Source organism: Giraffa tippelskirchi, chromosome 8 (genome assembly GCF_054371585.1).
Source record: "Giraffa tippelskirchi isolate mGirTip1 chromosome 8, T2T-mGirTip1v1.2.pri, whole genome shotgun sequence".
NCBI lineage: Eukaryota > Metazoa > Chordata > Mammalia > Artiodactyla > Giraffidae > Giraffa > Giraffa tippelskirchi.
Window position 1 is genome coordinate 7,105,940 of NC_137282.1, and position 15,745 is coordinate 7,121,684.

The 15,745-nt window shown below is 49.2% G+C and overlaps 1 protein-coding gene across 12 annotated transcripts in view; it reads right to left on the bottom strand.

Annotated features, from left to right (window-relative positions):
• The window catches only part of CSGALNACT1 (chondroitin sulfate N-acetylgalactosaminyltransferase 1), a 323,001-nt gene that overhangs the window by 86,861 nt on the left and 220,395 nt on the right, over positions 1-15,745 (bottom strand). The window contains exon 1 of one of the 12 annotated variants that reach the window (XM_081524363.1): positions 811-1,607. The exons of the other annotated variants lie outside the window; for them this stretch is intronic. The gene's annotated coding sequence lies outside the window, so the exon portion shown is untranslated. Of the gene's footprint in view, positions 1-810; positions 1,608-15,745 lie in introns of those variants that run through there. 12 annotated transcript variants of the gene reach the window in all.

Consider the following 15,745-nt stretch of genomic DNA (forward strand, 5'->3'; position numbering starts at 1 on the left):
GGGTCCCCTCTGTAACCAGATCCGGAGGGGGCTCCCCACGGCCCAGAGGGATGGAGAGCCCCTTGCTGGGAGGCACCCCTCCAGCCCCAAATCTCCACACTGCTAGGAAGGATTCCCTTTTCCCTACTTTGTAGCAGAGACAGGGAAATACGGGAAAAGAAACTAGGGTCTGCTAACCAGAAAATGAATGCGCAGAGATGAATCACAACTCCGAAAGCTGAAAAGCCAGGAAACAGGCCAGCCCTTTGTTCTGATCTCTTTTGATTTTGGCTTCTAATTTGCCGGTGAATGTTTGAAAGAGAGGGTCTTCCTGAAATACACGTAGATCTTCCTTTCCCACCCCCTTGCCACCTCTGCCCTTGTTTCAGGAGCATCTAAGGGGGTCAGTCGGTACAGGTGGGGGCCGTGGAACCTGGAGGCGAGGGTGACGAGAGAGAAGGGCTCCACACGAGAACGCAGGGCTCACGCTGCTTGGTCTCCAGCCTGTGAAGAACCTCTTCCTGGCAGGAAGATGCCCCAACCGTAAGAGCAGGGCTGAGTCAGCTGCCAAAGAGACCCGTCCTGTCTCCGTCTGCCCTTCCGTCCCGCCGGGTTTCTGGGGCTGGTGGGGCCGCCTGAGAAACCCGCGTCCCAGCCCCTCCTGGTGCTTACAGTCACACCCACTTAGAAAGCATCTGCTCTGGGCCAGACCCCAGATTAAGCACTTTATAAACATTATCTCACTTAATCCTCAAAACAATCCTACGAGCTGGTTCTCATTATCCCATTAACGATAAGGAAACCGAGGCTGACAGCAGTGAGGTCACTCACCTCCGGTGCAGAACTGGCAAGCAGCCAAGCCACGCGTCAAATCCGGCTCAGTCTGGATGCTAAACCCTGCTTGTACCCACCAGGCTGTGCCGTTCACCACCCTCACGAATCCCGAACTACTTGCTGAGATCTGCCCCTCCTCCTGCACCGGACCTGTCCAATTTTTCTTGCTTCTGAGCACCCAGTGGATCTTGCCTGGCCTCTCAGACGTGGTACAGAGCAGTAATTTTTCCTTATCATGTTTTATCTCCCCATTTAGCTGTGGTTTGTATGTCCGCATCCCCTTAGCAGCTCTGCAAACTCATAGCGTCCCTGGAAATAGCGGAGATCCCAGGCGTGCCTGGGGCGAGTCTTACTGGGGCCCCCCAGTGGGGCCGGGGACAGAACACGACTGCAACAGCCATACGCCTCTGAGCAGGTGCCGGGAGCCCATCCCCACGTATCAGGTTTAAGACGGCGCAACAAAAATGTACCCCGGCAAGTGGAATTTCCTCTTCGAAAGGAGAAAAACAGGACATCTCTTGGTCAGTTAATTGAAACGCTGGCTGGACTCACTATGAGCTCTCTTCTGCCAAACACCGAGTTCTCCCTTCCGTCCTCCAGAGGCTGGTGAAGGAGCTGCCCAGGCAATGGCCATCACCACACGTCACCTAAGGTGCCCCTGTGCAGGCAGAAACCACCCTGGCAAGTGACATCCCTGGAGACTCAGGGAAGTGCACCCCTGGGGAGACCACGTCCTGAGGTCACACAGTCCAACGTCCGGGGAAAGGCGTGCCTGGGATGAACGCAGAGAGGACTAATTAAAAGTGAGCAGGGCTCCGTGCCAAGCCCTCCGAGCTGAGCCGAGCGGCAGGCAAGCAGGGCCCCCACGCAGATGCGGGGCAGAGTCGCTGGGTGGTAAACACCAGCTCCCAGTGGAGGTGGGAGGCGTGAGTCACCCTCCCCGGGCCGAGGAGGCCAAAGGTGGGGGCAGGCTCATGCTCACAGGGAGGTCAGCAGACAGGAGGAAAGCTGAGCTCTCGCGCACCTATTAGCAGATCGGAGGAGGAAGAGGAGGATGAGAAATGAGCTTCACCAAATGCCTCCACCACACCCCAGCCCGCGTCCTGAAAGCACTTCCAGACACGGAGTACCTACACACCAAGCAGTGACAAGTCCCAGGCAGTGAACTGGGGGCCTTTCAGGCAGCCCAGGGGCTCCCCCAAGAACATCCCAAGAATCACTGCCCCTCATCAAGCATCATCTGCCGTCTCCCCTGAACCTCACGTGAGCTGGTGATCCCGATCTCGAGAGTAGGAAACCGGACTTCGGGGAGATCCGAGACTTTCCCACACGGCCGGGAGCCTCCACATCCCCAAAGGTGTCAACACCCATCAGCACAACACCCCAGAGCACAGACAGAGCGACCACACTTATAGAACCAGACCACGGCGACGCCCAGGAGCAGGGCCACAGGGAAGCGCAGGCAGGCGGAGAACACGTGCGCCAGGGAAAGCTCTCCAAGGAGGATCAACAGCCGCGGAGAGTGCGAGACAGCAGGGCTTGGATCTGGAGGTGTGAACGGGGAGGGGTGCACGGGGCCTCTCCCCTCCCCACCCTGGGCTCCCCTGGGGGAGACCCCACGTCAGTAGCGACCCACGGCTTTCCTCTCGCCTCGTGGTCAGCCTGTGGCCAAGTGAGCCGCCCCCTCCCCGGGTGGCACTCATTCCCCGGGCATCAGCCATGTGATGTGTTGAGTGTGGCTGCCCCAGGTCTCCGGAAAGAAGCAGGTGAGCACAGCAGCTCCCCAACCCTGCCACGGCCCCAAAGGGGCAACCCCTGGACACATCCTGAATCAAGTGCTGGGACCCACCCTGTGGAGTCCAGCAACGCGTTCTGCTGGCTGGTTTGAAGCGAGAGGGTTAAGGAGTAAACCCCTGTCCTGAGTCAAGACAAAATGACCACCTGACTCTGCCTGGGTCTCCGTTTCCTCTCCCACCGACAAGGAGGCATCAGCACACAAACGGGCGTGCTTCCAGAAAGCGGTCATTACCGAACAGGACTGAGACAGCAAGGGCTGCACAGGCTTTAGGAATCCCATGGAGCCAGGTCAGCAGGGCCGTACGAGTGTAGAAAGAACCAGCAATGCCGAAAAATATACTATTAGTCCAATATCGTATAAATGAAAGATGTAGCGTTATTTTCACAAAAATAAAACCTAGGGTTGATCACAGACCATATTTAAAGTCCAGCTGCGGCCCACCACACCACAAGCCCCTCCACTGGTATCCCTTGCCGTCCCTTGGCTTGTACCCGGACACCAAGCCTCTCTTGCCTCCACTATTTCCACTGAGGGGGCCAACTGATCACTAGGGGACTAGCTAAAAGCATTTGCAGATATCACTTCTAGAAAGAAAGTTACCAGCAATGAAAACTATCCTATTTCTACACGACATAAATGACACAGGGTGCTTATTTAATCCAAGTTTCTTTTTCAGTTTAATACTTCTCAATATTCCACTAACATCCTTCTGCTTCATTCTTAAAATATCCCCTGCCCCTCCTGGAGACCTTCCTGTCTAGGACTGCACTCTACTTGCATCTTCTTCCTGCTTCTCTGATGTCTCCGATGAGGTAAGTTCTATTAACATCATACCCATTTTGCAGGTAAGGTCATAGAGGCAGAGGTTAGTCACTGGCTCAGGTCACCCAGCAACGAAAGGGTAGAAATGGGTTTCCAGCCCAAGCAGCACAGCCCTGCTGTCTGTCTCTCCATCACTGGGCCCTGTGGCTTCTCTACCACTTGCTGCTGCTGTTGTCATTAAGTCGTGTCCAGCTCTTTTGTGACCCCATGGACTGCAGCCCGCCAGGTTTCTCGGTCCATGGGATTTTCCAGGCAAGAATACTGGAGTGAGTACTGTGTCTGGAGATCTTCCTGACCCAGGGATCCAACCCATGTCTCCTGCACTGGCAGGCGGATTCTTTACCACTGAGCCACCTGGGGAGCCCTTCTCTACCCTTTACTACGCGCTTTTAACAGAGGCATGGGCACTGTAGAGGGAAAGCACAGAAGTTGGCCAGGGAGCAAGGCTGGTGCATCAGGGGACCCGAAGAGAAGGAGCTGGCCAGGCTAGCACCCTGACCTCAGACTTTCGGCTTCCAGAGCTGTGAGAAGTAAACACGTGCTGTTTGAGCCACCTGGTCTACGGAGTCATAACAGGGGTCTGTGCGGAGACAGGCCTCCTGTCGCCACAGGGCATCTGCACTGCAGCCTACAGGCAATGGTCAGCCAGCCGGCTACCTTTCTTAAACAGGAGTCCTGTGATCTGAACTGAATCTCAGCAAACGGGCCATGCTGAGAGGCCCTGGAACAAGGCGATCAGCATTGGGCAGATGGGCCGGAGGTCAGCACACCTCTGCGGGGGTGGGGTAAGGCAAGTGGAGGCAGCAGCACTCAGTGTGGGGGAGGGGAGTTCTAGAAAGATCTGTCGGGTACCATCTCCAGGACCTGGACTGGAGACCGGCCTGGCACGGGAGAGAGAGCGTCCACGGAGGAGGAGGGTGGCGGGTGGAGCTCTGGGAAAGGACAGGCTATGGGGAGATCCAGCAGAAACAGGGGTCTCGTTCTGGACATGCCCGGCTGCTGAGGTGGGGGCCGTGGGGTTGGGGGCGGTCAGTCTGGCACAGCCATCGTTTCACCAACCATTAAGGTTAGCCTGGAAGAAACAGCTGCTGTTTAGACAAAGTGACGGGGCCAGCATAAAGCACTGTCAGAAGCAGAACCCTGGACTCGGGACGCCCGTTCCCCGCCTCTATCCTGCACCCTCAAGTGTGCGAAAGTGTCAGTCACTCAGTTGTGTCTGACTCTTTGTGACCCATGGACTGTAGCCCGCCAGGCTCCTCTGTCCATGGGATTCTCCAGGCAAGAATCCTGGAGTAGGTTGCCATTCCCTTCTCCAAGGGATCTTCCCGGCCCAGGGATCGAACCTGCATCTCCAGCATTGCAGGCAGATTCTTTACCATCTGAGCCACCAGGGAAGCCCACACTGTAAATCAAAGTAGCTCCCTCACATCCTTGTCATCCCCCAAAGTCTGGTTTATTTTTTAAAAGAGAAGAAAATTGTCGTGTATCTGCAAAGTTTTCCCCGAACTGCATTTAAACAGAGAGGTGGGGACCCCGGGCAGGTTCTCAGGGGGCTTTTAAAAGCCATCGCATGTGAAGACTCAGCATGGCACCCCAACATCAGGACAGCACGGGGGGGCCTGCACACTTCCTGGACATCACTCGGGTACTGGGGAGTATACCTCCCGGCTAAGCAGGAAGCAGACTGCCTGACCAGCAGACTGTCCACCTGGACCACAGGCACAGCTCAACCAAAGTGGCACCCACCAGGTCCCTGGTCAAAGGCCAGCTGGTACCGTTCGAAAGAAATCTCTGATCCTCCTAAGGAATTTCTGAAAGGCAATTTTCCAGTAGCTTGAAAAGACATGATTTGATACAGCAGCATTCTAGTTCTAGCTGCTGGTACTAGAGCTATTCCTGTTTAAAAAAAAAATTTTTAAACAACAATAAAACCTTCTGATTACGCATGTGGGGCTCTGAGACTATCCCACCCACCCACCTGGTCCCACCAGAAGGTGGCACATGGGACCCTCATGACAACCATTTCCTCCACAGTAACAAGGGGACAGAAAATAGCTCCTGAAATTCAGCAACAAGGTTACGATTAACATGAACTTGGTTCACCCAGTCATTGAGTGTGTATCGAGTGAGACCGTTCGGACGACCACAGGGTCAGAGGAGGGGTGGGCTGAGGCCCCCAACGGCTGCCAGGGGATGCGGTCAGTCATCTTTAGTAGCGACAAGGGATACCACGCGGTTCCTGCAGAGGACGATTCCACGTGGCACAGCTGAGAACCCCTCCGCGACCTGCAGACTTAGTTAAGGTTTTCCACTCCCACTCCAGCTCCACTAGTAATGCCCATTGTCTTAGTTTTTAAATGGGGAAAAGATAAAGAATTCCAAAGATACACCATTGACAGTGCCTAGTTTTTTCTAGATTTTTTTTTTCAGATACTTTTCCATCACAGGTTATCACAAGATATTGAATAGAGTTCCCTGTGCGATAGAGCAGGTTCTTGTCAATTATCTATTTCCTATACACAGCAGTGTATACGTTCATCCCAAACTCATGATTTACCCTCCCCTTCCTGGACTGTGTCTCTGAGCGTGCCTCTGGGTGTTCAAACCTCTTTCTTTCACGTGCTCCAGACAAGGTGAAAACTCCATGACCTTGTCACAGTCCCTATTTATTTTTAAACTTCTTATTTTACACTGGAGTATAGACAATTAACAATGTCGTGCTAGTTTCAGGTGAACAGCAAAGGGACTCAGCCGTACATACATATACGTGTACCCATTCGCCCCCAAACTCCCCTCCCATCCAGGCTGCCACATAATAGTGAGCAGAGTTTCACGTGCTAGACAGTAGGTCCTTGTTGGCTATCCATTTTAAATATAGCAGTGTGTATTTTTTTTTTAACATTAGCTCCTTCCACATAGAAAAAAAAAAAAAGTTGAATTTTTTTTTTTTCTTGAAACCAAGCTAATGGGTCTCAAGATTGATTCAAAGGCAATTATCCCGTGGAGAAGTGAGTCTGAGGCAGCTCCACTTTTAATGAGTGTTGCTTCATCTCTATTAAAAGCCTATAATGAGGTGAGATTTTTAAGGAGCTTCCTGAGCTACAGAGCTGAACGTGTGGCTTGCTTGCCTACCTTTGGCTGATATTTATTTCCAAGTTTCTGGCTCCCGGATAGGACTGACATAAGCAAAAACATAACAAAACGAAGGGCACCTCTGTCAAACATTCCACAACCTCAGCTTCAGAGTCAGATGAAAGATGCTGAAAAGAATGAAAGGCGGGGCCATCCCACCCCCACCTGGCCCTGGGCAGCACCAGGGAATCCAGAAACAGGGCAAAGCACAAACCAGACCACACCTTCAGGCCTTAGCAGCACATATAATTTACTGTTGTTTCTCTCTAGTAATTCAAACAAGGGAGCCCCACCCCGCCCCCTTGCCCACTTCAGCACAGAAGCTTCCTATTCTTCATCTCATTCATTTTCAAGGTCAAGGTCTCCCTCAAGGGCACACAATCCCAGCTGCAGAGCTCATGAAAAAATAATGTCAGTTTTCTTTAAACAAATGTGGAGATGCTTTGCAGGGTACAAACTGAAACACTCACAATGGGTGGGATCATCGCTGCTTTTATCTTCATTGTGACTGACACAAAGAACTTGCAGAAATGTCAAAGGAATAATGCTGGAGAACGACGCATTAGGAGGTGATAATAGAGGGAAACAAATTTTGGTTTCCACAGGAAGTTCAAGGCCAAGTCTGTTCTCAGATCACTGGCACCCACCTCTGGCTCCCAGCTCCTCTCTCATCCTGCCCCACCCCCACCCCAACATTGCCCATCCCTCACCTGGCACCAGGTGAGCTCAGAGAGGCCTCCCCTCCCCTAGAGACAGACAGACAGACAGCTGGAGAGACGGCTCCGTGTGTGGTTTGGGTCAACAGGTGAGCCCAGACTACCAGAGACCTTGCTCAGGAGGTCATAGTCGATGACTGGGGACAAGCTGCCAACCCCGAGCGGCCGGCCCAGGACACACGGCTGAGTCCCACGAATCCAGAGCTGCCAGCCCACAACCTGAGTTGCCCGGTCAGACCCCGGTGATGGGGGAGGCTGTGGCAGCTCCTCTCTGCTGCCTGTGGAGGGACTGCTGTCCAGTCCCATAGAGCTGCCCCCTGTCCAATCCCACCCCCAACCCCCGCCCGTGAGATCCAACCGGGTCAAGAGACGAGAACACGGGATTAGGGGCTGGAGCCTGGGTTCTACCCAGAAGCTTGCACTCTCTTAACTCGGAGGGTAGAAGAGTCACTGTTTACCGACCCTTAACTTTGAACTTTTAGATTCATGTAAGATATATAGATAAGAAGAAAAATGCTTATCTGACTGATAAAGAGATTACTTACACTCTCAGGAGTCATCACCCAATTAGATATGTCAATTAGATTATAGAAATGTCAATTAGAAATGAAAATACAGCATTCTCAAAAATATCCTGCAATTTAATGGGGGGGAAACTGTGTACTTGACAAACGTCAATCTAGATCCTACTTTTCTAAATTATATCCTGAGTAAAGTACACCCAGATAAAAAATACTTGGCTCACTCTTCTCATACTAAAATTAGCAAAGCTCTGGTCATTCCAGGACTGGACAAGATGCTAACGGAATCTTTAGACAACAAGCTGTTTAACAAGCATGTACTGAACCTAATGAATAACGAATTACGTACGGCAAGCCAAGTTCAAGACATCAGCTACCTGTATCACACAGACCTGGATGTACGTGTCTGCACTTAGAAATAAGCGTAAGTGCACATACGTTAAGTACGAAGTATAGATGGACAGACACATCTCAAGACATAAAGATGAATAAGCTAGAGTTCCCGCAGGAGGCCAACCCGTGAGCTTTTTGCTGGGCTAGAGAAGCAAGGCAAGAACGGACGGACACTGACAGAGGCGGCCAGCCCGGCCTGGAAGGCTCAGAAAAGGCTTTCTGCCTGAAGTGACGCCTGAGCCAGGGCTCTAAGGGGGGTGCTTGGCAAGGCAGAGAAAGGATGAAAGAGTGTTTCGGCGGAAACAGCCCCACGGCAGGGCTGGGGGCGGGAAGTAACACTGCCCATGGGCTGTGCGGGCTGCTGGGCTGTCTGGAGCGGGCGTGGGGCCGTGCGAGCGGGCCCCTGAGCAGAACCTGGGAAGGGGGAGCTTAGAGAGGGGAGTATGAATGTGGCCTGGACGAGTTAAGGTGGACTGACTCGGAAACTTTCAGGGGGCGATGGCGAATAAGAGGAAGTCTAGCCCAGAGACGGCACAGCGTCTAGGCCATCAGTATACAGACGTCATCACACCCTGAGGATGAAGAGGATAACATGGGGAGAGAGCAGAACAGCAAGGAAACCTGGTCCCCGTGCCAGGATGGGAGCCCCAGCACAGGGCGGCCAGGAGACGGACCGCAGTCTGCGCAGGAGCTGTGAAGGGGCTCCGTTACCATCGGAGCCTGGGACCCGGGCCCCTCCTACCTCCCCTGCCATCCACGAGTCGGTGGGGGTCTGCCTGTTCGAGGTTCAGTATCGGGCCAGCCATTTCTGCCACGTAAGACAGAAACCATGTCCTGCAAACTAACCTTGTAACACAGTTGATCTCGCAGTCTCCATCTGCCTGAATACCGTTTCTCTGCTTGTTCAGAACCGAGAAAAAGAAAAAAGAAAGCAACTCCTGACATTAAGAAGCTGCCCCCCACCCCGGGCCCCGGGCCCCCAGCAAGGCCATGTACGCTCGTTCTGGACGTAAACCATCTCAAGAATACCAGTCGCCCACAAGGTGGCACTGAGATCAGGATTAGAAAAAAATAAGGCCACTTCCTAATTCTGTCTAATCACAGACAAAAACAGAGTCACCCACGAAATACCAAACACCCCCTTTCTTGGCCAAAATGACGGATGGCTACTTCTTTCCCAGTTCCTCGCTTGAGCTACCACCCCAACAGGTAAGATTTACTGAGGTGCCTCATCAGAGGAACAACCTCCGCTTTCCGACAGCATCGGATCTGGACCAACCTCCCCCGCCCCCCTCAGACCCGCCTGCAGGTCATCCAACCGAAACCCAAATCCACAGACGAGGTTCTGACAGCCTCTTACTGACACAGCCTGGCGTCTCCCCAGCATGTCTTCATTGCAACAGAAGACAGAGAATGACCCGAAGCAGGGCACTCGAAGCCAGTGCACTGGGACAACCAGCAGGATGGCATGGGGGTGGGGGTGGGAGGGGGTTCGGGACGAGGGGACACATGTACACGCATGGCTGATTCACGTCACTGCATGGCAAAAACCACCCCAATACTGTAAAGCAATTAGCCTCCAATTACAATAGACAAATTAATTTAAAAAAAAAGACACAGAATGACCAAGGATGCCTTCCTGTCTGTGTCTGGAGAAAACTGATGGAACTTAGGTGAGGAAGATGAATAAGCTGAGCCCTAGGGCGCCATAGATACCCAGTCAGGACAGCAGTTACCCCTCAAAGTAGAGAGCCTGGGAAGCCTATATGGAATCAAGAGTCAATATTGTCAAGATGCTGTTTCTTAAAGTAGGCATTGGAGCTTCCCAGGTGGCACCAGCAGTAAAGAACCCACCTGTCAATGCAGGAGACGGAGGTGACCAGGGTTCGAGTTCTGGGTTGGGATGATCCCCTGGAGGAGGAAATGGCAACCCACTCCAATATTCTTGCCTGGAGAAGTCCATGGACAGAGGAGCTTGGTGAGCTACAGTCCATGGGGTCCCACAGAGTCAGACACGACTGAAGCGACTTAGCACGCCTGCACGCACGCAAAGTAGGTGGTGAGTATACTGGGGCTGTCATATGCTTAATAAAATATTTAAGTCTGAAATTTTTAACAATATACTTTTAAGAAGAAGGATGCAAAATAATGTCAGCTGCTGCTGAGCTGTCAAGCTAAAAGAACTAAAAAAAGGAGGTCACGGTTGTTCAGCAAAAGTTCGCCTAGTAGGTTGATGAGTGTGAAAGGTGGGTTAGAGCGGATTACAGAGCAGGAAGGAGATAGAGACAATGAGGAGAGAAAATGTGTTCTAATTTAGCTGCAAAGGAGAAGGGAGCTGAAAAGGTGCGTGACAGAGGCAGTCCGTGACGTCACGTGGCAGATGAGATCTGTGGACTTCCACTCAAGACAAGCGGCTGGAGGGTGGGAGCCAAGTAAAAAACACCCTCTGCCTCCTGCGGCTTCCTCTGACCCTAGGATCTGGCTTCTGAGTAACATTCAATTGATCATCACCACACATGCTCCTTCCCCACTATTGACTAGTAAATATCGCAAACAGGAGGGCACAGAAAGACTGTACTGCAACTCTTTCCTTCATTAACATAGGTAAGTAACAGACTTTGTATTTATAGTTCAGTTTCTATACTTGAAAATTGTAACCACGATATATAGATGTTACTGATGCTGAAGCTGAAGCTCCAATACTTTGGCCACCTGATGCGAAGAGCTGACTCATTGGAAAAGACCCTGATGCTGGGAAAGATTGAAGGTGGGAGAAGGGGACAACAGACGATGAGATGGTTGGATGGCATCACTGCCTCGATGGACATGAGTTTGAGCAAGCTCCGGGAGTTGGTGAGGGACAGGGAGGCCTGGCGTGCTGCAGCCTATGGGGTCGCAAGGAGTCGGACACGACTGAGCGACTGAACAAAAATAGAAGTTATTGTAATTCAGAGGCTAAACTCTTGCTTCCAAAGAGTGGGTAGCCTTTCCCTTCTCCAGGGGATCTTCCCAACCCAGGGACCGAACCCAGGTCTCCCACATTGCAGGTGGAATCTTTACCAGCTGAGCCACAAGGGAAGCCCAAAAACCAAGCAGAGAAAAGCAACTGTCCACAAAGTGTCAGGACTTCAGCCCTCACCACACAGACACTCTAATGAGAACGGGGCTGGTGCCAAGAAGAGCCTCCCAGAACAAGCCACAGAGTTCTTTTCAGCACAGGGTTTCCCTCGGGGGGGCCTACCCGGAGCACCCCACATCCCCTCCAGGATGACGGATGCTGCAGCCACACCTCTGCCTCTCCCCACAGCAGCTCCTTCACCACAGAGGTCGGCGGGGCTCAAGGTCAAACCCAGAACTTGGGCTGCACTCTGGGCTCTAAGAACCCCTGCCAGCGGTCACTCGGTGAAGCTGCTGTTCCCATTCAACAAAAACAAGACGGTGACCAGTTTGATTAATTCCAGGGACACTCATCACAGACAAGATTATTTAATCCCTATGACATGCTACTAACGGATCAGACTATTATTTTTATTTGAGAGAGGGAAAAATTTAAATCCCCAAATCACAAGCTTTCTAGATGAATGTAAAATAATGACCCAGCCTGCCAGAATATTCATTCACATCTACACAAAACAAAGTAAAAAATATATTGAGAATGCTCCTTGCAATAGGAGTACAGAAGAATTTTTTAAAGATCCTTTTCTTCAAGGAATATGGAATCTGAGGGGAAAAAATTAAGATATACGGAAAACAAAGCTTACATATAACTGCTAAAAAACATCAAGATAGGATGATCAAAAGCAGGAAGGGTGAAAAGAGAATCCTTAGTATCAACCAAAATCCAGCCTCCCCAGGTTTTCTGGCTACAGGCCTGAACATCTCACCTCCTGAGAGTGTAGCCAAGTGAAAGTCACTCAGTCGTGTCCAACTCTTTGTAGCCCCATGGACTACACAAACCATGGAATTCTCCAGGCCAGAATACTGGAGTGGGTAGCCTTTCCTTTCTCCAGGAGATCTTCCCAACCCAGGGATCGAACCCAGGTCTCCTGCATTGCAGATGGAGTCTTTACCAGCTAAGCCACAAGAGAAGCCCAAGAATACTGGAGTGGGTAGCCTATCCTTTCTTCAGCGGATCTTCCTGACCCAGGAATCAAACCAGGGTCTCCTGCATTGTAGGCGGATTCTTTACCAACTGGGCTCTCAGGGAAGCCCAAGTGAAGCCAAGGTGAAACTTTATCAACAGTAACTTCTTGGGAAGAAAAAGAACTCTGTCTTTTGCAACTAAATTCAGTCTGCTCTGAGGGCCTCGTCTGCAGGGAGCAGACCTCAGAATCCCTCTGTTCTGTGGACTGGCTGCAGCCAACTCAGCTCCTGCACCCCTGCACCCCTGAACATGCTGCGTGCACCCCTCCAGAAAGCGGTGACTCAAGGTTTCCAGCCGCCCCTGCCCTTCTCTTGGAGGGAGTGGAACAGCCAGCCCTTTGGAACCTCTCTGCTTCCTGCTGATGCCCGAGTTCTCCTTTTCATTCCCAGGAAAACAGTTCGATGGCACGTCCCAGGTCAACACTCTGGTTTACTGCAAATTCTACACTGAGGCTGTCAGCTTGGGCTTCTAAGAAAGCATGAATCCTTTTTTGTTACTGGGTTGTTTCCTTCTTTTTCTTCCCTCTCAACAAAGCCTGCTGCTGCTGCTAAGTCGATTCGGTCGTGTCTGACTCTTCACCACCCCATGGACTGTAGCCCGCCAGGCTCCTCTGTCCATGAGATTCTCCAGGCAAGATTACTGGAGTGGGTTGCCATTTCCTCCTCCAGGGGATCTTCCCGACACAGGGATCAAACCTGCATCTCCTGTGTCTCCTGCACTGCAGGCAGATTCTTTACCACTGAGCCACTGAAAGTCCCCCTTCTTTTCCAAAAAGGTCTGAATTAACGTAAGTTTAATATGGGAATAAATCCTATTCAGTGAGGTGTGAAAATTAGAATAAAGTCTGAAAAAAACCATACTTGATATTATCAAGCTCAGAGTTGGGTGCGATGTTCAGCTGCAGGACAGCCGTTACATAACAAAGGAAAGAACTGCAGGGAAATCAAATGCCAGCCAACTGAGTGGCTGCAGATGGTAGACTGTGAGCAGGAGAAAAACATGGATCACGACCCCGCAGAGGCTGCTACACCAGGGGCCGGGAAGATTAAATGAAATCCAAAAAGAATCATTTCTTGGCACAACTCACGGCAGAAGGAATAGAAAACTGAATCAGAAATGGAAAAGCCCCAAGTGACCAAACTCTCTCATAGGGAATGACAGTTTAATTTTTAGAGGCATAAAAAATGACTAAAGACATCAAATAGTAGTAATAGGCTGTTGATTAGGACAAATCCAGCATGCAACAATATTTTTTCCTCCTCGAGTCAAGTGGAGAGTTGGCAATCCAAACAGTTTTGGTGATTATGACAATATATTTTGTGTCTATCCACTGCACTTCACAATATTTCTTCCTAGAAGAAGTTTCTGATCACAGAAAGCTGCTAAAATATGTCTGGGGTGACTTAGCTACAAGATGCTGGTTAAAACAAGTGAGGGCCGCAAGCTTGCAGAGGAGCTGTCAGCTACAAATTGGCCCTTGCCATGTACCTCTACAAGGATTAGATCACATGCTGCAGCTGCTGACCTTCGACACCCCCTGAAGGAGTTCAGGGTGGAGAGCAGGAATGAGGCACTCTGTGCGCTGGGAAAACTGGCAGGATAGGTCTTCAGATAGATATTCTCAGGAGCTGATTTTATGAGTTCAATTCTTGTATCTCCTCCTATCTAGAAAAGCACTGAAATCCTTATGGTGATGACTGTTTCTCACGACTAGCAGAAATCTGCAAAAAATATTTGCTTGATTTCATGTATTCCCTCTTCATCAAAATCACATATATACTGATTCCACCCCTACCTCTTTGGAGCAGTTTCTCAGAGATAGCTAAGGAGCTATCTCCCAAACTATAGTCTTCATTTTGCCCCCAATAAAATATAACTCGAAACTCTCATGTTACAAAGGGCTTATAAAGGAGAACAGCAAAGGCTCAAAGCCATATGTGGTGAGGGAAAGAATGTGAAAAGAGACAGGTGTCTCTGTATATTAAAAAATGTCAGGCCTGTTTCTAAATTATAAGTCCTGTGCCTGTTATCCATGAGTAAATTAGATCATACTATAAATAAGAAAAGAAGCATTCTCTCCTATGTTTAATTTTATGGAAAAATTAGTGAAGTCTTCCAGCTAAGGGCTTGCAAAAATATTTCAGGATGCTTTCCCAGCACCTCAAAGAAGGATTCGACATCTAAACTGCTCCTTAAACGTTTCCAATCTCAAGGGTCCAAGATAACTCAGTAATTTACAACTTCTGTTCCCATGACAGCAGTAAAAACTGGGATAGAAGTTGATGATTAACTGAAAACAGACCTTTTTGAAATGGGTGATTCAGCAACTAAACTCTCCTGATTAGAAGGCTTAGAAAAATATACATTCAACCTCAAAATCACTGGTTCAACTGAATGTCCATTAATAGCATTAACATTTTAAACATTTGCAATCATTTAAACAAGGATTAATATCCCCAGATTAACAACTGAAAAGTGAGGTTTTGTTTTTTGTAACTGAGGGAAACATAATACTCCAGTTCAATGTCTGGAAATTTAGAAACTAAACATGATTCCAACTGCAAAATAGCAGATTGAATCCATTCATTTAAGCTAATGTAATACATCATATTAACAGGCTACAGAACAGAAATTATACCACCTCATGAAAAAACCTCATGAAAAAAACAAAATTCAACACCCATTCATGATTTAAAAAAAAACACTCTCAGAAAACTAAGAATAGAGGGAACTTCATCAACATGATAAAGAATATCTACAGAAACTAATATTGTATTAATGGTGAAATACTAAACTGGAAACAAAGCATGGATGTCCACCTTCATAATTTGACTGACTCTAGTACTGGAAACTCTAGCTGGTACAACAGTCAAGAAAAGGCAGACAGACTTCACTAGAAGTGAAGAAATAAAATTGTCCATATTTGCAAATGACATGATTGTCATCTCTAGAAAATACAAAAATCAATTGTATTCATGAACAAGTGGACACACACTTAAAATACAATAGCATTTACAATCATTCAAAGAACTGAAATACTTAGGTATAAATCTAATAAAATGTATATACAACCTATATGCTGAAAACTACAAAACACTAATAAAAGAATTCAAAGAGCTAAGTAAATGGATGCAAGGACTGGAAAACATATACACGGATTCAAAGACTCAACATATGAGAGATACCGATTCTCCCCAAACTGATACACAGATTTATTGCAACTCCCGTAAAAAAAATTTCAGCAGAATTGTTTTATACATACATATAAGATTATTCTAACTATATAAGGCCACAAAGGAACAAAAATAGCTAAAATAATGTAAAAAATAAAATGAGAGGACTCAGTCTACCCATTTCAAGAATTATTACACGACTACAGTAATCAAGACTGTATGATACTGGCACA